Here is a 24542-nt window from a genome sequence, read left to right on the forward strand (position 1 = left end):
TCATCTACAACATATATATATATATATACACACACACACACACACACACATATATATACACACACACATATAATATACATATATATGTATGCATATGTGTATATATATATATATATATATGAATCAAAGTGCAAAGAAATGCTCAGCATTAGATACGGAAATTTGGACAATTCTCTGCTTGAAACAATACATCCATGAAAAAAGATGAGAAGAAACGGTAAGCACAATTTACCAAAGAATGTACTTCACAACATCCGTTGCTCCAAATGCTTATTTTTTATGACTAATTAACCACAGCATTTTCATATATTTAAAAGATGAGAGAGCTCACATTATGTGCAAAATTTTCAACCTACAAAGAACATGTGGTGCACACATGAATTTAGCAACCCTTCTACCAACCTCCTCCACTCAAAGCCTCAGTTTGGAAACAGATATTGCTAAAGTCTTTCCAGAATGTTGCTCTCCTTAGTTAATTAATTAACACTTTTAAGATAAAAATAATGAATAAGAGGAAAGTAAAGAAATGAGATCTCCTGAGTAGACAGCAAAAGGACAAATAAAATACAACAATAAAAACCACGACAGAAGTTGACAACTACCTGTAAAGTTCCAAGGTAAACAGGGTTAGGAAAGTTAATTGTTTACCAAACTTTCATCTAGTCAGTTTGGCTGTTATCATTAAAGTTAAAGAATGCTATAGAAAACGACCTGTGTTCAGACACGTCACTGCTATGAGCCACCTGTTGAATCTCCTGGGCCTGTGAGCCAAGCAACAGTGTTTGCTTGCTGCAGGTTGGATATACTGTGGTATTTACAGATAGGTGTGTGATAGAAAAAGTAAACAATTTCATTTATACAGTTTCCTGTTTCCTTCTTGATTCTCCACAAGGAAATGACTTTTTTCTTTCTTTCTTTTATTATTTTTTTTATTTTTTATCCTTTACAGATTCCCCCTTGGAAAAAAAAGAAGTCAGATAAAAGCTCCAGCTAGGAGATTAGGAAGCTTTGGTTAGTGAACTGGCACCGGGAAGTGCTTTCATTTTCGTGACCTGGTGGAGTTGGATGAAAATGTTTTTTAACAGACACGGACTGTCCAGTCCTAACCCAGGACACTGAAGACTCTGTTTCAATCAGGCTTACAGGTTTCTTCCTAGCCACTCTCAGAGACAGGAATGCTTCTGGTAAGTTTCTGTAAAATCCCCATATTTTCTTTGCCTCAAAATGAAACTTTCCTTTTTTATTAGTTCATATTGACTAGTAACATAATATATCACTGCTAAAGATGTGAAATTCTACTTACTGTTCTTCCTGGAGATATTTTTTAACTGTAAAAGAAATATGGTTTAAATAAAAAAAAAAGATGGAGAGAAACTCTACTCTGTAGAACTCCTGGGAATGTTTTTCTTCTCCTTTGCTATGTTCTGTTTATTTGTCCTAGTTTTTTTTTCCACAAGTTAAAAGATAAGTATTTTCATTTAATTCACAGGTAGAATTAAGCAAATTAAATTATCACAAGACCTCATTTAGTTCTCAGACTTTCCTAGTATAGAAATATGGTTCCATATTTTAGTTAAAGTAAGAAGTAACTTCAAGTGAACTATTTCTAAGGGACATAAATATTTTTAATTTAGGATTCAAATCAGATAAATGTAACATTTCCTCCTGAATATTTCTACTGCCTTTATATAACAAAAACATTGATTTTATATATATGTATATGTGTGTGTATATATATATATATATATTACCATTATTTTTTCTAGGTATTTAACCCAGAAATCTGAGGTAACATGCCTCAAAAATTCAAACTGAATCAAATTGATGTTGTTGACTTGCCTATTGTGTCAAGTATAAAAAATGCTCCTGGTCTCACAGGGTCCCCTCTTCTATGACAGAGCACAGCAATTGCATCCTCAACAGTAAAAACAGACTCTTGGACTGAGGATATAGCTCAGTTGGTAGAGTGCTTGCCTTGCATGCACAAGGTCCTGGGTTCAATCAATAACACCACGGGGGAAAAAAAAAAAAACTCTTTGGAATGCAATATTTATAATAATTACACACACACACACATACACAAAATGCTATTTTTTTGTGTCTGAAGATTCAAGAGTAATTTTGTCTAGGACTTTAGTACCAAAACCTTTTTGTTCCTCACCTTATTATGAAAATTGTTCAAACACAGAGAAAAATTGGAATAATTTCACCATGAACACCCAGGTACCTACCATGCAAATTCTATAATTAACATATTATGTTGGCTCCTTCACATACCATCTAATATCCAACCATCTATCTGTTTATTAATTCTTCTCCTTTATTTCTGTGGTGCATTTTAAAGTTGTAGACCTCAGTAAAACTTGAACCCTAAACATTTAGGAAAGAATATTCGTCACTAAATTTCAAAAATTGTTTAACTTTTTCCTTAAGATAAAATTCATTTCTAATGAAATGCCAAATCTTTAATGTGCCATTTGATAGGCTTTGATAAATGCATAAACCTATGCAATTCAAACTCCTGTCAGGATATAGAATACCACCATCACTCCAAATTTAGAAAGTTCCTTCATTTGCCTACCCAGTCACTGCTCCCTCCCAAACAAGGGACAAACTCTTTTTTTATGCAAATGCATGCATGCATAATATTTTTAAGACTCCTTCATGTTGTGTATATCAATGTCATGCCTTTTTAACATTTTTTATTGTATTATGTCATTCCTTTGTTGTTGTTGGATAGTATTCCATTATACGCACAAAGATTATGTAACCCTTTGTGTATACATTCTCTTATTGCTTAGTGGCTAATATGAATAAGAATATTATGAACATATGTAAGTCTTTCTCTGGACATATGTTTCCAAACTTTTGCATAAATACCTAGGAATAGAATTGCTGGGTCATAATGTAGTGATAATTTCAGTCTTTTAAGACATTGCTAACGCCTTTTGCAAAGTGATCTTAACATTTTAACAACCTCATAACATTTTAACTACCTCATCAACATCATATGAGAATTTCAAACATTCCCCATCCTTGACAATTTGGAAGTTTTACTTTAAATCTTGGGGCTGGAGACATAGCTCAGTAGAGTGCTCTTGTCTAGAATATACTAGTCCCTGGATTCATCTCCAGGACCGCAAAGTAAATAAATATATATACACACACAATGTATAATACATATTTATATATATGTTTTTCCACACACACATGTATATGTATGTGTGTATATATGCACACACACATATATATACACACACACAAACATATATACATTTTTTTTTCACCACTACATATATATACATACACACACACACACACACACACACACACACACACACACATTCTGGTGGTTGGGTAATACCTACTCACTTTATTTGCATTTACCTGATGATGAATATTCAGCATTTTCCCACAGGGTCTTTGGTCACTTGTGTATCTTCCTTTCTAAATATCTGTTCAGATATGTCACCCATTTTGTAAAACCTTGATTGTCCTTTTATAATTAACTTGGGGGAGTTTTTATAAGTATATATTGTAGATAAAAAGTCCATTGCCAAAAAACACATATTTTGCAAATATTCATTTTCTTAATTACTTATTTGGACAGATACTACTTTAAATCTGATGGCATCTAATTGCCAATTTTTGTAGAGTTATTAATTTCTGAGACCTAAAACATTCTTTTGTACCTGCATATGGCAAAGATTCTCTCCTGTTTTTTTCTATAAGCCTTGTTGGGTTTACTTTTATGTTTCGTTCTGAGAACATGTTGGGTTTATTTTTGCGTTTTATGTGAAGCAGAAGTGGAAATTCTTTTTTCATATTGTATGACAAATATATATCGACATCTATCTATATGGATATATAGTTGTTCCACCATTGTGTGTGTGTGTGTGTGTGTGTGTGTGTGTGTGTGTGTGTGTGTTGTTGTTGTTGTTATTTGGTTGGTTTGGTTTTATGTTTTTCCACCATCATTTTTTAAAAACGTTTTCCTTTCTCTATTTCATTGCTTTGGCACCTTTATAAGAAATGGGATGACCATAAAGGATGGATCCTAGTTTTCAACTCTTTATTTAGTTCCATTAATCTGTCCTCCTTAGGCAAAGATCACACTGTTCTGATAACTATAGCTTTCTAATAAGTTTTGAGTCAAGTAGTATGAGTCCTCCAACTTTGTTCTTGTTTTGGTTTAGTTTGGTTCGTTTATTTTGTTGGTTGCTTTCTTCCTTTTGTTGTTAGTGGGAAGTGAACCCAGGGGTACTTTACCAGTGAGCTACATCCCCAGTTCTTTTTGTTTGTAATTTTAACACAGGGTCTCACTAAGTTGCTTAAGGCCTCATTGAGTTGTTGAGGCTGGCCTCAAACTTGTGATCCTCCTGCCTTAGCTTCCCGAGTTACTGTGATTACAGGAGTGCCTGTCTGGCTCAACTTTGTTCTTTTTCAAGAATTTTTGTGTGCTAACTTTTTTACATTTCCATACAAAGTCTGGAATCGGCTTGTTAATTTCTACAAAAGAGCACACTAAGATTATGACAATGATTGCCCTGAACTTGAGTCTTCCAATCTATAAACATGGTATAATTCTCAATTTGTTTAAATCTTATTTTACTTCTCTCAGTAGTGTCTTGTGGTTTTAAAGCAGCGGTCTTGATTATCTTTTGTTAATGTACTCCTGTTTTTAACTGTATTTAAAATGGAATTTATATATTTTATTTTATAATTCTTGACCTAAATATATGGAAATACAATTGATTATGTATATTGACGCTGTAGTCTAAGACCTTGTTGAGTTTTCATAGTGAACTTGTAGAATTTTTGTGGTTTTTCTACCTAAATATTCATGTCACCTGAAAATAGAGTTTTTACTTCTTTTATAATGACCACTGCACTAGAACCCCCAAAATAAATTGAATAGAAGTGGGTGAAGTAGACTGGTTAAGGTCAAAGCAGTCAATATGTTTCTTTTCAGTATTATTTCAGCTCGTGGTCTTTTATAGATGTCCTTCATCAGATTTAGAAAAAAATCTTTTTCTATTCCTAATTTTCTGGAGATTTTTTAATTATGGTGTTGAATTTTGTCAAATTTTTTTCTGTATATATTAAAATATGGCTTTTCTCCTTTTTCCATTATTATAGGAAATAACATTGAATGCAAGGGTTAAACGACCTTGAAATAATCTATAAATCCTAGTTGTTCAAATTATTCTTTTTATATATGTCACTGGATTTTATTTGCTATTTTTATTAAGATTTTTGTGCTTTTGCTGGGCATGGTAGTACACACCTATAATTCCAGCAATCTGGAAGGCAGGGGCAGGAGGATGACAAATTCAAGACCAGTTTCAGCAATTTAGTAAGGCTCTAAGCAGTTTAGTGAGACCTTGTTTCAAAATTTAAAATAAAAAGGGCTGGGGTTGTGGCTCAGTGGTCAAGCACCCCTGGGTTCTTCAATTCCCCAGTATAAAAAAAAAAAAAAAAAAAAAAAAAAATTCTTTGGTTCATTAAGAATATTATTCTGTATTTTTTTTTTTTTTTTTTTTTTTTTTTTTTTTTTTTTTGTAGTGTGTCATACCTGACTTTAAGTCCTGCCACTTACTGGTATAGTTTCTATATTTGGGTTAAGTCAGACAGGGTTAATAGAATTAATGCATACCTCATAAAATAATTGGAAATTATTTCTTCTGCCTTTTTTTGTTTGTTTTTGTTTGTTTCTGTTTTACAGATTTTACAGATTGATAATACTTTTTCCTTAAATGTTTGATAGACTGCACTCACTTTGTGTGAGTCCATCATAATCTTCCCAAGGAAAATGAGATTGCTAATAATAATAGCTACTATTTTATGAAGTCTTCCAATGTATCATTTTACTATAAAAGGCATATGATATGTGCTAACTGATTTAATCTCTGTGACAACCCTATAGGATAGCTATTATTTTCCTTATGTCAAAAATACAGAAACTAGGAGCCAAGCAAGGTGGCACACACCTGTAATCACAGCAGCTCAGGAGATTCTTGAGTTCTCGAATCTCTAGTTCAAAGCCAGCCTCAGCAATGGTGAGGCACTAAGCAACTCAGTGAGACCCTGTCTCTAAATAAAATAGAAAATAGGGATGGGGATGTGGCTCAGTGGTTGAATGCCCCTGAGTTCAATCCCCAGTACAAAAAAAAAAAAAAATAACAGAAATTAGGGCTAAGGTTATAACTCAATTGCAGAATGCTCACAAAGTATGCACAAGGCCTTAGGTTGGGCCCCTGCACCTAAAAAAAAAAAAAAAAAAAAAGAGAGAGAGAGAGAAACTATATCAAAAGTGAACACTACTATGTATAACTATAATGCCCTAATTAAAAAAAGAAAAAATTGTATCAGTAAATAATAGACTTTGAAGTCAGGTGTAACTCTAATGAATGAGATCTTTCCATCCAAGTGAACTACTATCGAATTTATCTTTATAGTCTTTTAATCAAAGATAAATCCACTTATAAATTCACTAGTTGAGAATCATTCCAGCAGCCAACTCTACATTTAGTTCATTAGATTTCCTTCATTCATTCATTTGACAATACTACATTAATATTATTTGAGTACCTACTATGTATGGACCAGGTCTATGGCAGGCACTGTTCTAGGTTCAGCAAACAAACAAGCAAAAATTCTTGGTTTTGTGAATCTTAAATTATATTATACTAAAGAATAAACATAATAAATAAGTAAATGGTAATAAGGTGGTAAATGATTTGCAAAAATACAACAAATCAGAATGAGAAGATTGGGGGGCATTTCTGTTTTAAGTAGGATGATGAGAGTAGACACATTGAGAATGAAATACATCTGAGAAAGGACTTGAGGCAGGCAAGGGAGTAAGCCATCAGCCACGTGGAGGAAGAGCATTCCAGGCGAGGAGAACAGCTAATTCAAAGGCGTGCAGGTAGATGTGTGACTAGAGTGAAGGAGCAAAAGCCAAGGGGCCAGTGCACCAGAATGGAGCAAATGAGAGGGAGAAGCAGAGAGAAAGAGAAACAATGAAGTCAGGTAACATGGGGTCTTCTAACACCACATTAGAAAGATATCGGGCCTCACCTTGAGTGGCTTGGGAGCCACATAGGGTTTTGAGCAGATAAGTGACATGGTATACCTTGATGTTTAAAATGCTGTCCTAAGAGTAGACTTTAGAGAAGCCAGGGGAGAAGCTGAGATATCAGTTAGGAGTCTATCTCCTCAGACCTTGTAAGAGACAACGGTGGCTCCAAACAGGTGACTGCAATGGAAGTGGATAAAGCCCACAGGATGTCTTGATGGAAGAAAGTGTGGAGTGCAAAGAAGTCAAGGATGACTTCAGGATTTTGTCCTGAGCAACAACTGGAAGGATAGAACTGCTATCAAAAGAGACGGGCAGACTATGAGAAAGAGATAAAACAGGAATTCGGTTTAAGTATGTTAGGTCGTAGAAACAGTACATAAAAGTTAAAGGATGCATGAATCATTGTCCAGTAAAATTTCTTAAGTTCCTTGCAGTTTAGAAATATTATGATATATTTTCTCAAAACACAATTACCTATCTAAAATAAAAAAAAAAATTTATTGCCATTCTAAGCCAAAGAGTTATTTTTCTGCCTGTTTTAAGACCCACTATATTGTCAAATATAGTATTTGAGTGTTAATAAAAAAAACTAATAATAATAATGAACTACAGGGCTGGGGTGGGGGGTCACTCAGTGGCAGAGCACTTGCTTAGCAGACACAAGAGTCTATAGTTCCAATTCTCAGAATAAGAGAGAGAGAGAGAAAGTCAGTCACAGGATTGACTAGTAATTGGGCTTCATGCCACAATATAATTTATGAGAAAAATATTCTTGTGACCATAACTCTAAAGAAGTAGTGGGGCATGGTGGCACACACCTGTAATACCAGTACTCCTACTGAAGGAGGAAAATCACAAGTTTGAGGCCAACCTAGGCAACTTAGTGAGACCCTGTCTCAAAATAAAATATGGAAAGGTCCAGGGATGTGGCTCAGTGGTAGAGTGCCCCTGGGTTCAATCCCCAATATCAGAAAAAATAAATTAAAAAAAAAACAATTTCATTTTAGGAGTCCTAGGTAACAAATAGAACAATTTCCTTGATCTTTTTTTTTAATTTATTTTTATTGTAAACTAATGGGATACATGTTGTTTCTGTTTGTACATGGAGTAACAGCATACCATTTGCATAAACATACATTTACATAGAGTAATGATGTTTGATTCATTCTATTATTTTTTTTCCTCCTCCCCACCCCTCCCACCTCTCTTTTCCCTCTATAGTCCCTCCTTCCTCCATTCTTGCCCCCTTCCCATCCTCCATTATGTGTCATCATCCGCTTATCAGTGAGATCATTCGCCTTTTGGATTTTTGACATTGGCTTTTCTCACTTAGCATGATATTCTCCAATTTCGTCCATTTGCCTGCAAATGTCATAATTTTATTATTCTTTATAGCTGAGTAATATTCCATTGTATATATATACCACAGTTTCTTTACCCATTCATCAATTGAAGGACATTAAGGTTGGTTCCACAGTCTGGCTATGGTGAATTGAGCAGCTATGAACATTGATGTGGCTGTATCTCTGTAGTATGATGATTTTAAGTCCTTTGGGTATAGGCCAAGGAGTGGGATAGCTGGGTCAAATGGTGGTTCCATTCCAAGTTTTCTAAGGAATCTCCACACTGCTTTCCAGAGTGGCTGCACTAATTTGCAGCCCCACCAACAATGTATGAATGTACCTTTTTCCCCACATCCTCGCCAACACCTGTTGTTGCTTGTATTCTTGATAATCGCCATTCTAATTGGGGTGAGATGGAATCTTAGTGTAGTTTTGATTTGCATTTATCTTATTACTAAGGATGGTGAATATTTTTTCATATGTTTGTTGATTGATTGTAGATCTTCTTCTGTGAAGCGTCTGTTCATATCCTTATCCCATTTGTTGATTGGGTTATTTGTATTCTTGGTGTAGAGTTTTTTGAGTTCTTTATAGATTCTGGAAATTAGTGCTCTATCTGAAGTATGAGTGGCAAAGATATTCTCCCACTCTGTAGGCTCTCTCTTCGCATTGCTGATAGTTTCCTTTGCTGAGAGAAAGCTATTTAGTTTGAATCTATCCCAGCTATTGATTCTTGCTTTTATTTCTTGTGCTATGGGAGTCCTGTTAAGGAAGTCTGATTCTAAGCCAACAAGTTGAGATTTGGACCTACTTTTTCTTCTATAAGATGCAGGGTCTCTGGTCTGATTTCGAGGTCATTGATCCATTGTGAGTTGATTTTTGTGCAGGGTGAGAGATATGGGTTTAGTTTCATTCTGTTGCATGTGGATTTCCAGTTTTCCCAGCACCATTTGTTGAAGAGGCTATCTTTTCTCCATTGCATATTTTTGGCACCTTTGTCTAGTATGAGAAAATTGTATTTATTTGGGTTTGTGTCTGTGTCCTCTATTCTGTACCATTGATCTACCTGTCTATTTTGGTGCCAATACCATGCGGTTTTTGTTACTATTGCTTTGTAGTATAGTTAAAGTTCTGGTATTGCGATGAAACCCCTGTTTCATTCTTCCTGCTAAGGATTGCTTTAGCTATTCTGGGTTTCTTATTCTTCCAGATGAACTTCATGATTGCTTACTCTATTTCTGTAAGGTACGTCATTGGGATTTTAATTGGAATTGCATTGAATCTGTACAGCACTTTTGGTAGTATGGCCATTTTGACAATATTAATTCTGCCTACCCAAGAACATGGGAGATCTTTCCATCTTCAACGGTCTTCCTCAATTTCTTTCTTCAATGTTTTGTAGTTTTCATTGTAGAGATCTTTTACCTCTTTGGTTAGATTGATTCCCAAGTATTTTTTTTTTTTTTTGAGGCTATTGCAAATGGAGTTGTTTTCCTCATTTCCCTTTCAGCTGTTTCATCGCTTGCGTATAAAAATACTTTAGTTTTATGCATGTTGATTTTATAGCCTGCTATTTTGCTGAATTCATTGATGAGGTCCAGAAGTTTTCTGGAGGAGGTTTTTGAATCCTCTAAATATAGAATCATGTCATCAGCAAATAGTGACAGCTTAAGTTCCTCTTTTCCTATTCGTATCCCTTTAATATCTTTGGTCTGCCTAATTGCTCTGGCTAGAGTTTCGAGGACAATGTTGAATAGAAGTGGTGAAAGAGGACATCCCTGTCTTGTTCCCATTTTTAATGGGAATTTCCTTGATCTTGATTTCCATTCTTCACATACTTATCTTAACTCTATTATCATAAAACAATTACATATAATCCACTCTTGAACTTTAGCAGAGCTTGTGTTATAATTTTACAAAGTGAGTTACAAAGGTAGACAAAATTTATGCCCTTTGGAATCTGGTCATCTAGAAATCACAGCACTGGTTCACAAATAAAGAAGCGAAGGGCGGTTCCCCATGCCTATATAGTCTGTGGTTACAAAGAGTTCTGTCCAGGCTAACCCCACCTTAGACTTAAGACTCAACTCAATGAGGTCTCTGCTGCTTTATCTTGTTCCCACTTCCAGGAATCTGGTCAGCTTAGCCAGAAAGAGGGAAAAGAACATGCCACTCTGCTGCACCCTACATCAGCACCCTTGGCACTCACACAGAGAGCATTCTGTAGGATCTTGTGGTTGTAAAATGAGAAACTTCTTGAAACTCTAAGCAAAAACATTGTAATGGAAAAAAAACTTATTATTGGAAGGTGAGTACAAATATGTCTACCTTAAAATAAATAACAGATGTGGGCAAAAACAGGATACTCTTTGCAAAGTTTTAGGGAGCCCAAAGATAGGAAATGTGCCAAACACCAACCTAGAAGTCAAGACACCGGAAATATAAGTATAAACAAAAGCTGCTTCTGTTTTAACAAATGCCTAATTCAAACTGAATAACTGTCTGATTTAATCAAAATGACTGAAAATATCCCATAGCATCAAATCAGAGCCCACAATACACCATAAAACAAGATACGGAACATTTATTTAAAACTGAGAATGGAGCTCAGTGGTAAAGCACTTGCCTAGCATATGTGAGACTCTGGGTTTGATCCCCAGAAAGAGAAAAGGACGGAAGAAAGGGAGTAAGGAAAGGTGGAGGTTGGGGGGCATTTACTTAAACGTAACACACAATTCACCTACACCCTATCAAACTGCAGAGCCTGGGAGCTCTTCATTCAGTTGTAGGTAGGTTTCTGTGATTCTACCTTGCCTAAAAGAAACATTTTGAAGCAATGTAAAAGGGAAAATCTAAAAATCTGCATTCATGCTCTTCTTAGGCAAAAACAGAGCTCAGATGACTCCGACTTTAAAAGACTTGGGAGATCTATTAATTTTTGATCACAAAAGGATTCTGATTATTTTGGTTAGGGGATGAATATCTAGCTACAGACAAAAGAAGAAAAGAAAAAAATGAAATTTAGTATTCATAGCACACTCTTTAGTTAAATGGAGTGTATATACCCTTAGGAGAGAGAGAAAATTAAAAAAAAAAAAAAAAAAAAAAAAAACTTTAGGAAATCTGCACCTGAGAGAATTGCAAAGTTGGTAATATTTCTTCACTGCCTAAAGAATTCAATGAGAATATCAAAGTAAAACCCAGTGCTTTCCATGGTATTTTTTCTTCTTCCTATTTTTTATTTTCCAAAATTCTCCAACAAGCATTTATTTCACAAAAAAATTTAAATGTTAGCTTTAAATTACCCTTCAGAGACACAGAAGGTAATACTGAATAAATAGAAGAGCAATAAGTACTTTGGAAGGGATGAGAATATTCTCTTTTAAAATAATCATGTAGCTAAAATCTGAGAATTGTTAAAGATGGATCAAATAGAGATTCAGACTATAAGGAATTTTTTTTTTAAAGAAAAGATCTGCAAAGGGAAAATGAACTTAAGAATTCCTAGCAGGTACAGGAAGAAAGATGAATCTTAATGACTGTATTTACTGACTATATATAATGACCAAATGTCAGGCACTATTCAGAGTTCTTTATTTCATATGATCTTCCCTAAAACTCCAGATTGTTTTCCTAAGCTCCTAGAATAAACAAATCCAATAACTACAGTATACTTGACTTGTTCTTATATAACAGGTAATTTTGTTCCAGGTAATGTAGTCATCAAAGATTTAAATGAAGGCATAGAACACCTGCTCATTAAGCTTGTGGGTGTATACGTATAGGAAAACATCAAGCTGTACGCCTTAAATATATACAATTTGATATGCCAATTATACCGCAATAAAGCTGGGAGGAAATCCTGTGGGTGATATAAAGCTGAAAGAATTTTTCAAATAAGTGGGATGATAAGAGAAGGATCCAAAATTATCTTTGAGGGGTAGCATAGATGGGTTGAATCTAATAATCTGAAATTAAGTGAGTACCAATATTAAAGACCAAACAAGCAACTATAAAAATATAGAATACAAGAAACATGACTTGGCAAACTGGCAATTGTATAGGTTAAAAAAAAGGATGCAGTGTGTGTAATCTGACATTAAATACAATATTTTTTAAATAAATAAATAAATATGAGGCTTTACTGGCAACTAGACCTCTGACAGAAAGAGAGCAGTTAAATGCAGTAGGTGTTGCTGCTGCCCTACTGGAACACAGTCAACCTAATTTTAAACAATTTTCATGTTTTTTCATTGGTTACTCCTCTATAGGATTGGGAAGCAAAAGAGAGAAAGCACAAAGGAGAAAGGATAGAGAATTGTCATATGAGGAATATTGTTTAGACAAAGGAAAAGAAACCCAGGCAACATGATAAATTCCTTGTCTTCAAGAAAAAGAACTTGCTAGTTCTATACTCAAGAACCAAATGGTAATGGCTTCAAGAAGTGGAATTTCAGCTCATATAAAGCTTTTGTGTGTGTGTGTGTGTGTGTGTGTGTGTGTGTGTGTGGGTGGGTGGGTGTGTGTTACTAGGCATTGAACCCAGGGCCTCATGCATGTTAGTCATGCCCTCTACCATTGAACTACATCCCCAGCCCTCATCTGAAGCATTTTCTAATGAGCAGAGCTATCCAGAGATTAAATGGGTTGCCTCTAATTAGGTAATTCCCTGTTCACTAGAGGAATCCAAGTCTAGGTTGGTCATCTACTGGGGCAAAACAGTTTAGAAAGATTCAATAATTGCATGGTATTTGCACAAGACGATATTTGATTTTTCTTTCCAAATCTGAAATTTAGAGAGTTCTCAGGGAAGAGATAGCATTTTAGTCAGAGTTAAAAGAGAAAAAGGTTTGAAATATGGAATTTCCCAATAAACAGAAGAAGGCAACATGATGGCGATATACAAGATTAAGAAAATCAACCAAGGAGACATTTAGCAGGTTAAAATGTGAAGTGCACACAACAGTCACAGGAACTGGCAACACATCATTTCTTTCACTCAGCAAGCACAATCTGCACAGCACTTGGTGACAGGAAGTGATCAAGAAAACCATTTGCTGCCTCTATGAGTCTATAAGGTGAAAAAAATCATTCAGGAACACATATACAGAGACGAATGAGTGGTATTGTTTCAGAGACGAAAAAGATGATAGTTCAAGGCCTTGTTTTGCAATGATGTTCATGCCATGACAGAAACATATGCATAACATCCACATCCCTACAGACACAGAGAAAGAGGTGCCCCTGGCTTCAGATCACATAGATGAGGTAAGCATTCCATGCAGCAGGTGTCTTGTCCAGAATTTTCAAGGAGAGTGAGATACATGGTCTCAGAAAGAAAAGGTAGATAGATAAGTGGCAGGTGTGTTGAGTTAGTGGACAGAGTCTGCACTTTGATGTATTTTTTAATGAGAACATCTGTAAATAGTACAACTTTAAGACTTTTCCCCAAGGTTTTTGAAAACAAGGCAGAGAGGGGAGACTGCAATATCTCATAGAATTTTTTCAGCCTATCATTTTCTGAAGTAGCAGGCTGTAAGAATTCAAAATACCAAAAAATTCCTCAGTGGTCAGAAAGTTTATTTACTTACTGTGAATGAGCCCTTTATTTTGACTCTGGCAGGTTTTTTCTTAGGATTAAGGCAATCATTTTACCAAGTCCCTTTGGCCCTCAGTGCATACACACAGTATTTACATTAGGAAGCAGATTCAACAAGAAGGGCATGTTCCACACAGTCCCCAATCATAACAGCACTTAGGAGTGCCATAGTGGAATAAATGGATGAGGTTCAAAAAGAACAGTGAGCATGGGAAGCAACCACAGGAGGGAAAGAGAAAGCAGCAAAGGAGAAAATCATGTCTCCCCCAGGTGGGGCAATAACAGTAGTAAGAAAACCATCAATCCAACCACGCTACCTATTTTATTGAGACCTTTAGGCTATTTTCAAGGTATACTTCTTGTCCACTTTGTGGGATTTTTGCAAGTAATAGAATGCTTGACACCACTGGGATTTCTGAATGTATCTTCCACCCAGTTTTTTCTGTCTATAGCTATGAAATTCAGGCTTTTGCATCAACTGGCTTATTTATGTGCAGCTTTCATTCACTCATATATTCATTTATGTCCATTCAACAGCTATTTACAGACAATTTTATTAAACACCATTTTTCTAAGCCCCACAGACTCAGAAATAAATAATGTCTTCAAAAAATTGCAAAACACATGGAAAACAAGAATTGCAATGAATTTAAGTGTTCAGAACATGATTTAGGTTGAAGGTCAATAAAGGCCATTGTGGGGAGGTGACACTTGAACTGAAGAGGAAAGGATGTTCAGAATCTAGACCTGCGACAACGTGAATGGGATTCTCAGGTGGGAGGAAGAGCTGTGCAAGGGCCTGGGCAGGGACGAGCTCAGCTGTCCACAAGCAAGGCCAGGGCTGACGTGTGCAAGGTACCACAGGCTCCACCACTGGACATCATGTGAAGCAGGTGATGTGGGACCTCTAGGGAAGGATTGGAAGCCTGGGTTTTGTCCAGGGAAAGCCATTTGCAGTTAAGCAAGAGAGAGGCATGATGGGAATTACATTTATAAAGATCAGTTTCCATGCTGAAGGACAGTAGGAATGTAGAATGATGGGAAGGTTGGTCTAATGACCCAATTCCCTCTCCAGTCAAGAGGATACTGTCTGAGTTTAATCGATTTCCTGGCATTATCTAACAAATAATGAAACATCAAGTTACCCATACTTTATTTACTAGTAAGCAACTCTAACTTGAATAAGCTGAGAAAAATCTAAATGTGATCTAACATGACATACAATATGATAAAAAGGAGTAAGATAGTTTATCATGTAAAAGTGGATATACTTTATCTATGATTTGATACTAAATAGTAATTGCAGGTAGTTCTAACCCCTTGAGGCGCTGCAGGGAACAGGTGGTGCATTATTCATCAAGTAAGCAGAGATGGAGAAAAGTATCCAGAGAACTAACTATAGGTACACAACTCAGGGAAAAATTCAGGTTACACAACCAACTGTTTTTCAGATGCACCCACAAGAATACTCCAGAATGAGGACAGTGTAGGTAATGCCAGGAGCATCATCTCTGTGCTTAGAAAATATTTTTATTTGATCTTTTTAGATATACATGACAGTAGAGTGTACTTTGACATACTATAAAAACATGGAATATAACTTATTCTATTGAGGATCCCATTCTTGTGGTCGAATATGGTGTGGAGTTACATATGAACATAGGAAACTTATATCCAATTCATTCTACTATTGGACAGTATTCTTATCTGGGGATCAAACCAGGGCCTCAGGCACACTAAGCATACACTCTACCACTGGTCTACACGCCTCAGCCCCAAGACAATAAATTTCAACTGATTTTCAGATCTAGAAGATAGTGATGGAATCACCTTTTCTGGAATTAAAAGCACGGTAGTAACTACTGATAAAGGACTTTGTACCCTGAGTACTCCCCGAAGAGTCTGACAATACATATTACCCACTATGTCTTTTCACCCAACTTTCAATTTCTACTGCAAATTCACAGATCATTGCTTTGGTTTGTTTATTGTGCCTAGAATGACAGCATGCAAGACGATGAACTAGAAGTAGCTCACTGCATATGATCTGTGTGGCCAGAAAATATGAATGGCTGCCCCATTTCATAAACAGTTATGTTAAAATCAGTGTATATTCCAGGCCAGGGCAAAACCAGAGAGCATAGGAAGCCATTTTGCAAAGAGCATGTGGTACCACATATGTACAATGAAATCTCCAGAGTTTGGGAAGTCATCTCTTTTCTTTCCCCGACCTACACTAAGACACCACCAGGTGGCACCATGTCTTTTTATTTTCTTTTTAAATTTTTTCTCCTTTTATTTTTTCATGAGGAAATTTCACAGAATATTAGCAATGAAAATAATTTCTGTTCTCTCTGATGCCTTAGTAGAATTAACAGACTTTACATTACCTGAAGAAACATAAGCAAGATCAATCTAATTTGCAAACACTGGTGGACTTATAAGAATAAATCTAGATCTCAACTAACCACAGGGAAGTGAGGGAATTAATATTCTCTATATTTAATTCACCCATGATTCTACGATCTTTTCTCCAGAGATCCTTATCTCCTGTCTTCCTCCTTACACTTCATTTTAATTAGCATTAAGGTACCCTCTGTACTCTGTTTAGCCCAAGCTGCCAAAATCCTCCAGGTCCTTCTAAGTGGCTCTTAGCTTCATCCTTTCTTCTCTATCCCTATTGCTAAAATCCTAATACAGGGCTAAAAATCTCAGGTATCATTTCCAAATATCCTTTTTTTTCCCTTCAGTCTATCCTGAACATGGAGATGCAATTAATATTTTCAAAACACTGTTTCATCATGTCCTATACTACCAAAAACCTTATATCACCTTCCAGTATCATTTCGATCAAGATCAACCACTCACCTTGGCATTGGGTTCTTTCAATTATCTTCTGCCTAACCAACTGTATCCTCTCCTACTACCTAATATAAAAGAATAGTAATATTATGGCATTTGCAAATAAATGGATGGAATTGGAGAATATCATACTAAGTGAAGTAAGCCAAGCCCAAAAAACCAAAGACCGAATGTTTTCCCTGATAAGTGGAAAATGATATATAATGGGGATGGGGAGGTGGGGATTGAGAGAAGAATGGGGGAACTTTAGAATATGTAGAAGGAAATGAGAAGGAGAGAGGTATGAAAAATGGTGGAATGAGACAGACATCATTACCCTATGCACATGTATGATTACACGAATGATATGAATCTACATCATGCACAACCATAGAAACAAAATAATGTACCCCATTTGTGTACAATGAATCAAAATGCAGTCTGAAAAAATTAAAAGCTAAATAAAATAATAACTTAAAAAATCCTCTTCCAATCAATCCACACACAAAATATGATTCTAACTATTAGGATGGGTTGTAGATTGTTTTGTTGGTTGATTTGTTGATTGACTGATTGGTTAATTGAGTGTCAATAAAGTATATTGACTAAAAATTGAGGATTCTGGGAAGGCATAATGGCGCATGCCTTATGAGCTCAGCTACTCAGGAGGCTGAGGCAGAAGGACTGCAAGTTTAAGGCCAGACTTGGCAGGTTAGAAAAATCCTGTCTCAAAATTTAAATACAAGACCTGGGGATATAACTCAGTGGAAAAGCACTTGATGAGCATTTCAGAGCCCTGAGTTCAATCCCTAGTACTCGGAAGAAGAAAAAAAAAAAAAAAAAAAAAGGGTGTGAATTCTGGAACCAGGCTGCTAGTGTTGATACTCTAACTCTGCCATGCACTGGTTTTATAATTTAAAGTAAGACATCTCACCTGGCTGTGCTTCAGTCCCCTCATTCATGAAACTGAGACAATAATGGTACCTGGCTGTCGTGTTATCATGAGGATGAAAGGAGTTAATAGCTGTGAAGCTCTTGAAGCAGTGTCTGGCCTAGTAAATGCTCATTTCTTGCCAACTGTGTCCTGCCCTGCTTCCTTCTCATCACCCCACTTCAACACCAAACAACTTACCATAATGCCAAGCTCAAGAAATGTGGACTGAAACATGAATCCTTACTCTCTAAATTGCTTTTGCTTTTCCTCTCTACTGAAAGTTGAAGTTTCGCGATGCCAATATGTGTATATATTTTAGTTGTAGATGGACAAAAGCTTTATTTTATTTATTTTTATGTAGTACTGAGGATCGAACAGTGTTTCGCACGTACCAGGTGAGCACTCTACTGCTGAGCCCCAGCCCCAGCCCTGTAACACCAAGTTTAAAGTCCCAACTTCCTCTGCAGCTTCCTCTCCAACTCCCTGAACTAGTATCACCTTCTTCTCTTATATTTGTTATGCACACAACTGTGTGAGTGAGTGTGTGTGTGTGTGTGTGTGTGTGTGTGTGTGTGTGTTTAGTTCTTTAAATGTGTGCTCACTATCAATCTTTTAATCGCCTCTTTCCAACTCTAGACTTTAACCTTCCCGGTGCAAAAATCATGATAGATGCCACAGAAAGGACAAAAGAAGGAGACCATGCCCTCAAGATCTTTACCCACAGAGGGAAAAAAGACATAGGAATGGCTGTTGCAGTTCATATGCCCTCCATATAGGAAGATTCTACAGTTGGGGATTCAACCAACTGCAGGTCAAAGATATTTTTTAAAAAATTACCTCTGAGCCAAGTACAGTGGCAAATGTCTGTTATCCCAGCAATTCAGGAGGCTGAAGCAGGAGGATGACAAGATTGAGGCCAGCCCCAGAAAATCAACAAAGACCTAAGCAATTTAGCAAGATCTTGTCTCAAAAACAAAAAGGTCTGGGATGCAGCTCAGTGTTAAAAACCCCTCGTACCAAAAAATAATTGAAATAAAATAAGGAATAACTTTAAGTGCATATATTAAGTGAAAGAAACCAGTCCGAGAAGGTTACATGCTGCCTGATTTCAACTATATCATAACTGGTAAAAGCAAACTATGGAGACAGTAATGGCCAGGGGTTAGGGAGGAGGGAAAAGAGGGTTGAAGAGGTGGAGCACAGAGAATTGGGGGTGTTAAAATTATTTTCTATGATATAAATGGTTAACATGCAATTGTCAAAACACACAGATCATTCATTTAATAAATCACTGAATTCTCACTAAAGTGATTTGATATCAGCCAGTTTCTATGTCACTGATCAGACTATTAATGCCAATATGATTTAACAGATTTTGTCTCTACTCACAGACATATATTCTGGATTTTAGAAACACAAAAGTAGTTAAAAATAACAACAACAAAAACAATATCTTGGAAAAATATCGAGAATCTGCCCATTATTATAGATACTGACACATCACAGAATAACATATTCACATTTTCCCACTTTCTAATTTGCTCACACCATCTAGAACACCCATTTTGGCCTATTTATTTAATTTTTGAGGTACCCAGGGGTGCTCTACCATTGAGCCACATTTCCAGGTCTTTTTATTTTATTTTGAGACAGGGTCACTAGGTTGCTGAGGCTGTCCTCAAACTCACAATCCTCCTGCCTCAGCCTCCCGAGTCACTGGAATTATAGGCGTGTACCACCACACCCAACCACTTCTGCTCGCTCTCTTATTATTATGTTGGCAGCTCCTTCCTTTGCCCTCTCCATGTGTGAGTTTAGCTGTGAGCCTGGCTTGTCACATGACAGGGAGCAATGGCTGCATCACCAACTCTCTAACAATGCAGCAGCAGACATAGTAAAAAGTTAACCTCAAATTCTCACCCCATAAATGGCAAGGGGACCAGAGTTGGGCAACTGCTTTCCTGCAAACATGAGGGAAAAATCAAATATATGTTAGCTATAATGCCAACTAGTAAATGGTACTGAGAACCCAGAAAGAAAAGGAGAATCACTCTGAGGTGGTGGTGCTAAGAGGTTGTGTGTAATGTCTAATCTGGAGCATGACATTCTTCACTGAGTTCAAGTTTGTCCCCTCAACCTACTGACAATCTACTGTCACCTCTTGCTGCATGGTACAGTGTACAAACATTGTAGCTTATGTTGTCCTTGACTTTATTCTCTTTAGATGAGAGCACTTAATAACCAGGAGATATGCCAGATTCATCCATTTAGTCACTTATTTAATAACTATATACTGAACAAGCACAAATAAGATTTACCTCCTTCAGGTGAAGGCTAGAAATTCATTTAGTATTTAAGAAAAAAAGAAGGAAATATAATGGGAGAGACAATTCTAAATTTTAACTTTGTCCTTGGTCTTTGAATTGACCTCAAAATCAGCAATGGACCACGTGACTTAAGAAATAACTGGTGCTCATTGATGAATCCACTGCAAAAGAAATTAGGAAAACTTACCACCATTCACAATAGCCTCAAAAAATAAAATAAAATAAAATACTCAGGAATCAACCTAACAAAAGAAGTGAAAGCTCTCTACAATAAAAACTACAGAACACTAAAAAAAGAAATTGAAGAAGACCTTAGAAGATGGAAAGATCTCCCATGCTCTTGGATAGGTAAAATTAATATTGTCAAAATGGCCATACTACCAAAAGTGTTATACAGATTTAATGCATTCCTATTAAAATTCCAATAATGTTCTTCATAAAACTAGAAAAAACAATCAGGAAATTCATTGGGAAAAATAAGAAATCCAGAATAGTCAAGACAAGCCTCAGTAAGAAGAGTGAAGCAGAAGGCATCACAGTACCAGACCTTATGCTACACTACAGAGCAATAGTAACAAAAACAGCATGGTATTGGCACCAAAACAGACATGTAGATCAATGGTACAGAATAGAAGACACAGAGACAAACCCACATAAATACAGTTATCTCATGCTAGACAAAGGTGCCAAAAACATACTTTGGAGAAAAGATACCTATTCAACAAATGGTACTGAGAAAACTGGAAATCCATATATAGAAAAATGAAATTAAACCTCTATCTCTCACCCTGCACAAAAATCAACTCAAGGTGGATCAAAGACTTAGGCACTAAAACAGAGACCCTGCACCTAATAGAAGAAAAGGTAGGACCAAATCTTCATCGCATCAGCCTAGTACCTGACTTCCTTAATCAGACTCCTAAAGTGCAAGAAGTAAAATCAAGAATCAATAAATGGGATGGATTTGAACTAAAAAGCTTCTTCTCAGCAAAGAAAACAATCGGTAACATGAAGAGAGAGCATACAGATTGGGAGAAAATCTTTACCATATGCAACTCAGATAGAGCATTAATCTCTATAATAAAGAACTTAAAAAGCTGAACAAAAAAAAAAAAACAATCAATAAATGGGCTAAGGAGCTGAGCAGACAGTTCACGGAAGAAATACAATCGATCAGCAAACACATGGAAAAAATGTTCATCATCTCTAGCAATTAGAGAAATGCAAATCAAAGCTACTCTAAGATTTCATCTCATTCCAGTCAGAATGGCAATTATTAAGAATACAAGCAATAATAAGTGTTGGCAAGGATGTGGGGGAAAAGGTACACTCATACATTGTTGTTGGGACTGCAGATGGATGTAGCCACTCTGGCAAGCAGTATAGAGATTCCTAAGAAAACTTGGAATGGAACCACCATTTGACCCAGCTATCCCACTCCTTGGCCTATACCCAAAGGACTTAAAATCAGTATACTACAGTGATGCAGCTACATCAATGTTTATAGCTGCTCAATTCACAATAGCAAAACTATGGTACCAAACTAGATGCTCTTAAACAGATGAATGGATAAAGAAATGTGGTATATATACACATGGAATATTACTGAGCCTTAAAGGAGAATGAAATTATGGCATTTGCAGGTAAATGGACGGAACTAGAGAATATCATGTTAAGTAAAATAAGCCAAACCTAAAAACCCAAAGGCCAAATATTTTCTCTGATGATCAGATGCTGATCCATAGTTGGGGGTGGGTGAAGAAGAATGAAGGAACTTTAAATTGTGCAGAGGGGAGTGAGGGGAAAGGTGGGTCAGGGGTATGGGAAGGACGGTGGAATGAGACGGACATTATTACCCTATATACATGTAAGAGTACATGACAGGTGTGAGTCTGCACCATGTTCAGCCAGAGGAAGAAGTTGTGCTCCATTTGTGTACAATGTGTCAAAATGCATTCTACTGTCATGTATAACTAATTAGAACAAATAAAATAGACTTCAGAGAAAAAAAAAGAAATAACTGATGCTTCCATCAATTATCACAACTCTGGGCCATCAGTGTGATTAGGAGAATAAAGCTGGGGATTTTTCTCCATCCAGTGCTTATATTGATGCTGGAATTCCTAAGTGATCACCACGCAACAGTGTAAGCTTCCTGACTTAAGCCAGTTAGCATTGCTAAAAAATATAAGATGCTGAAACAAAATAAAATAAAAGGGATATTCTTTTTCTTTTAAAATATATAATCACTGCAGAAAACTCATAAGTACAAATAAGCAAAAAGATGTAAGTGAAAAACACATGGCATACCACTTACAGAAAACATTTGTATATAATATTCCAAATAATTTTATGCATAATTATATTTTAAATAGAGATAAATCGTAGAGATTAGTTCATAACTTTTTTCATGTAACAGCATTTAGTCCTGTGTGTAGTAACACATGTAGTCATACTTATCACTCCATGTTTTGCTTAAAAAATTGTCCCTATCTAAAGCAACTCTGGTAAAATTCTCTGTGTATACAGTACATGATTATTTCTTGTAGAGAAAAAAATACTTGTTTTTTGGGCGTTTTTTCATTTTGTTTTATTTTGTCGTTTTGTTTTGGTACCAGGGATTGAACCACAGGACATTTAATCACTGAGCCACATCCCCAGCCTTTTCTTATTTAAAAACAGGTCTCACCAAGTTCCTTTAGGGCCTCCCTAAGTTGCTGAGGTTGGTTTTGAACTTTCAATTCTCCTGCCTCCACCTCCCTAGCCACTGGGATTACAGGTATGTGCCATCATACCCAGTTTAAAAAAAAAAAAAAAAAAAAAAAAAAAACAATTTTTTTAATGATTTGATAAATAAGACCTTTCTGAGCAATACATAAAATATAGGAATCATAAATTAAAAGAATAATAGGTTTAAAAGCATAAAAATATTTTTTAAAATCTGAATAATAAAGCAGAGCATAGGCATAGTTAAAGATAAGAAACAGACTGAAGATAATAGAATATATGTGACATCCTATTTAAATAGTCTTTTCTTTATTTCTAATAAATTTAGACATGTTGGGTACAGAGATCCATGTAATGAAGATACCCATTACATATTTTGGATATGACCATGTATAAGTGTCTGCTAATAGATGAGGAAGATACAAATGCTCAAATAGAAACTGGGCAAAGAATATGAACAAATAATTCACAAAGCAGACTACATAAATAATCAACACTTTAAAAATGTTCAACCTCACTAGAAATCAGGAAAAAGCCAACTTAAAAATGAAATTGTATTTTTAACTTGTGGAAAAGAAATTAAAGTAGTGTTTAGTAAAGAATAGAGGAAACAGACCTTGATATATAGTATTGTGTACATGCAAATCCTAGGGAAATTTATCAAAGAATAGTATTTTGAAATTTTATAGATCATTCAATAACTCTACTTGTAGAAATTTTTCCTAGAAAAATATCTATATCTGTGGGCAAAGTTATGTTTATAAAAATCTTTTCTGCTGCACTGTTGATAATGGCGAAAAATGAGAAAGAACCAAAATGTACACCCACTGAAAATCTGTCAGTCACTTGAGTGATGGCAGAGACATACCAGAATAACCAGAATAACCAACATGCACTGGTATGGAAAAGTCCCAACATGCACTGGTATGGAAAAGACACACCCTTGGTGGTATCCTTTATATTTCATATTTTAAAATGTGTATTCCTATGACACATAAATTTTGTGTCCAAGATTCTGTTGTACAGAAACAGAGAAGCTAACACCATCTGAGTAATATCCCCCAAGCTATGGTCAAATGTAAAATAAATGAAAATTTTTAAAAGTCAAAAATAAAAAATATCAGAAATCCGTACAAAACCAGCAGATTTTAAAGAACTCATTCATTCCTTGCCCAACCCTGTTCTGCTACGAATACTAGAAGCCTGCAATTAAGAAAAATAAATAAATAAAACTATCTTCATCTCAAGTCTGGTATTTCATCTATGACGAGGTCGTCTTGAAAACACATTTGAAGAAACGTTAGAGGAAAGACTCTGAAAAATTATTTCCCTGAAATAAACACTGGATGAAGAAGTTGAGATGAGTTAAGTGCAAAGATGTGAAATCTCTTTCTCTAGGTGTCTTTAGAATTATAACGGCCCCTCCTACATCGTCAGAGGTTTAAATATTTAGCATTTGTCTACTACTCACTGGAAGAAAGACAGAGATTACTCGCAACCAGATAGTGCTCAGATTTTCCCAGAACTATTGGTTCCTTTCTAAACATATGAGCTCTATTTTGGGGGGGTCTGAAATCAAAATTTTCATGGTTGAATAGTTCAGACATTAACTTTATTTGGGTTAGATTTCTAGTTTAAGCCAGTGGGGATTGCTAAAAGATACAAGACATAAGGTTTCAGGTTTTTA

General features: G+C 35.8%; 1 protein-coding gene across 1 annotated transcript in view; it reads left to right on the plus strand.

Moving 5' to 3' along the window:
* Nucleotides 1–707: 707 nt before the first annotated feature.
* The window catches only part of SMIM31 (small integral membrane protein 31), a 65521-nt gene continuing 41686 nt past the window's right edge, over nt 708–24542 (plus strand). Inside the window, exons 1-2 of the mRNA XM_079143386.1 lie at nt 708–824; nt 950–1184. The gene's annotated coding sequence lies outside the window, so the exon portion shown is untranslated. The remainder of the gene's footprint in view (nt 825–949; nt 1185–24542) is intronic.

This window comes from Sciurus vulgaris, assembly GCF_902686455.1.
Source record: "Sciurus vulgaris genome assembly, chromosome: 5".
NCBI classification, from domain to species: Eukaryota; Metazoa; Chordata; class Mammalia; order Rodentia; family Sciuridae; genus Sciurus; species Sciurus vulgaris.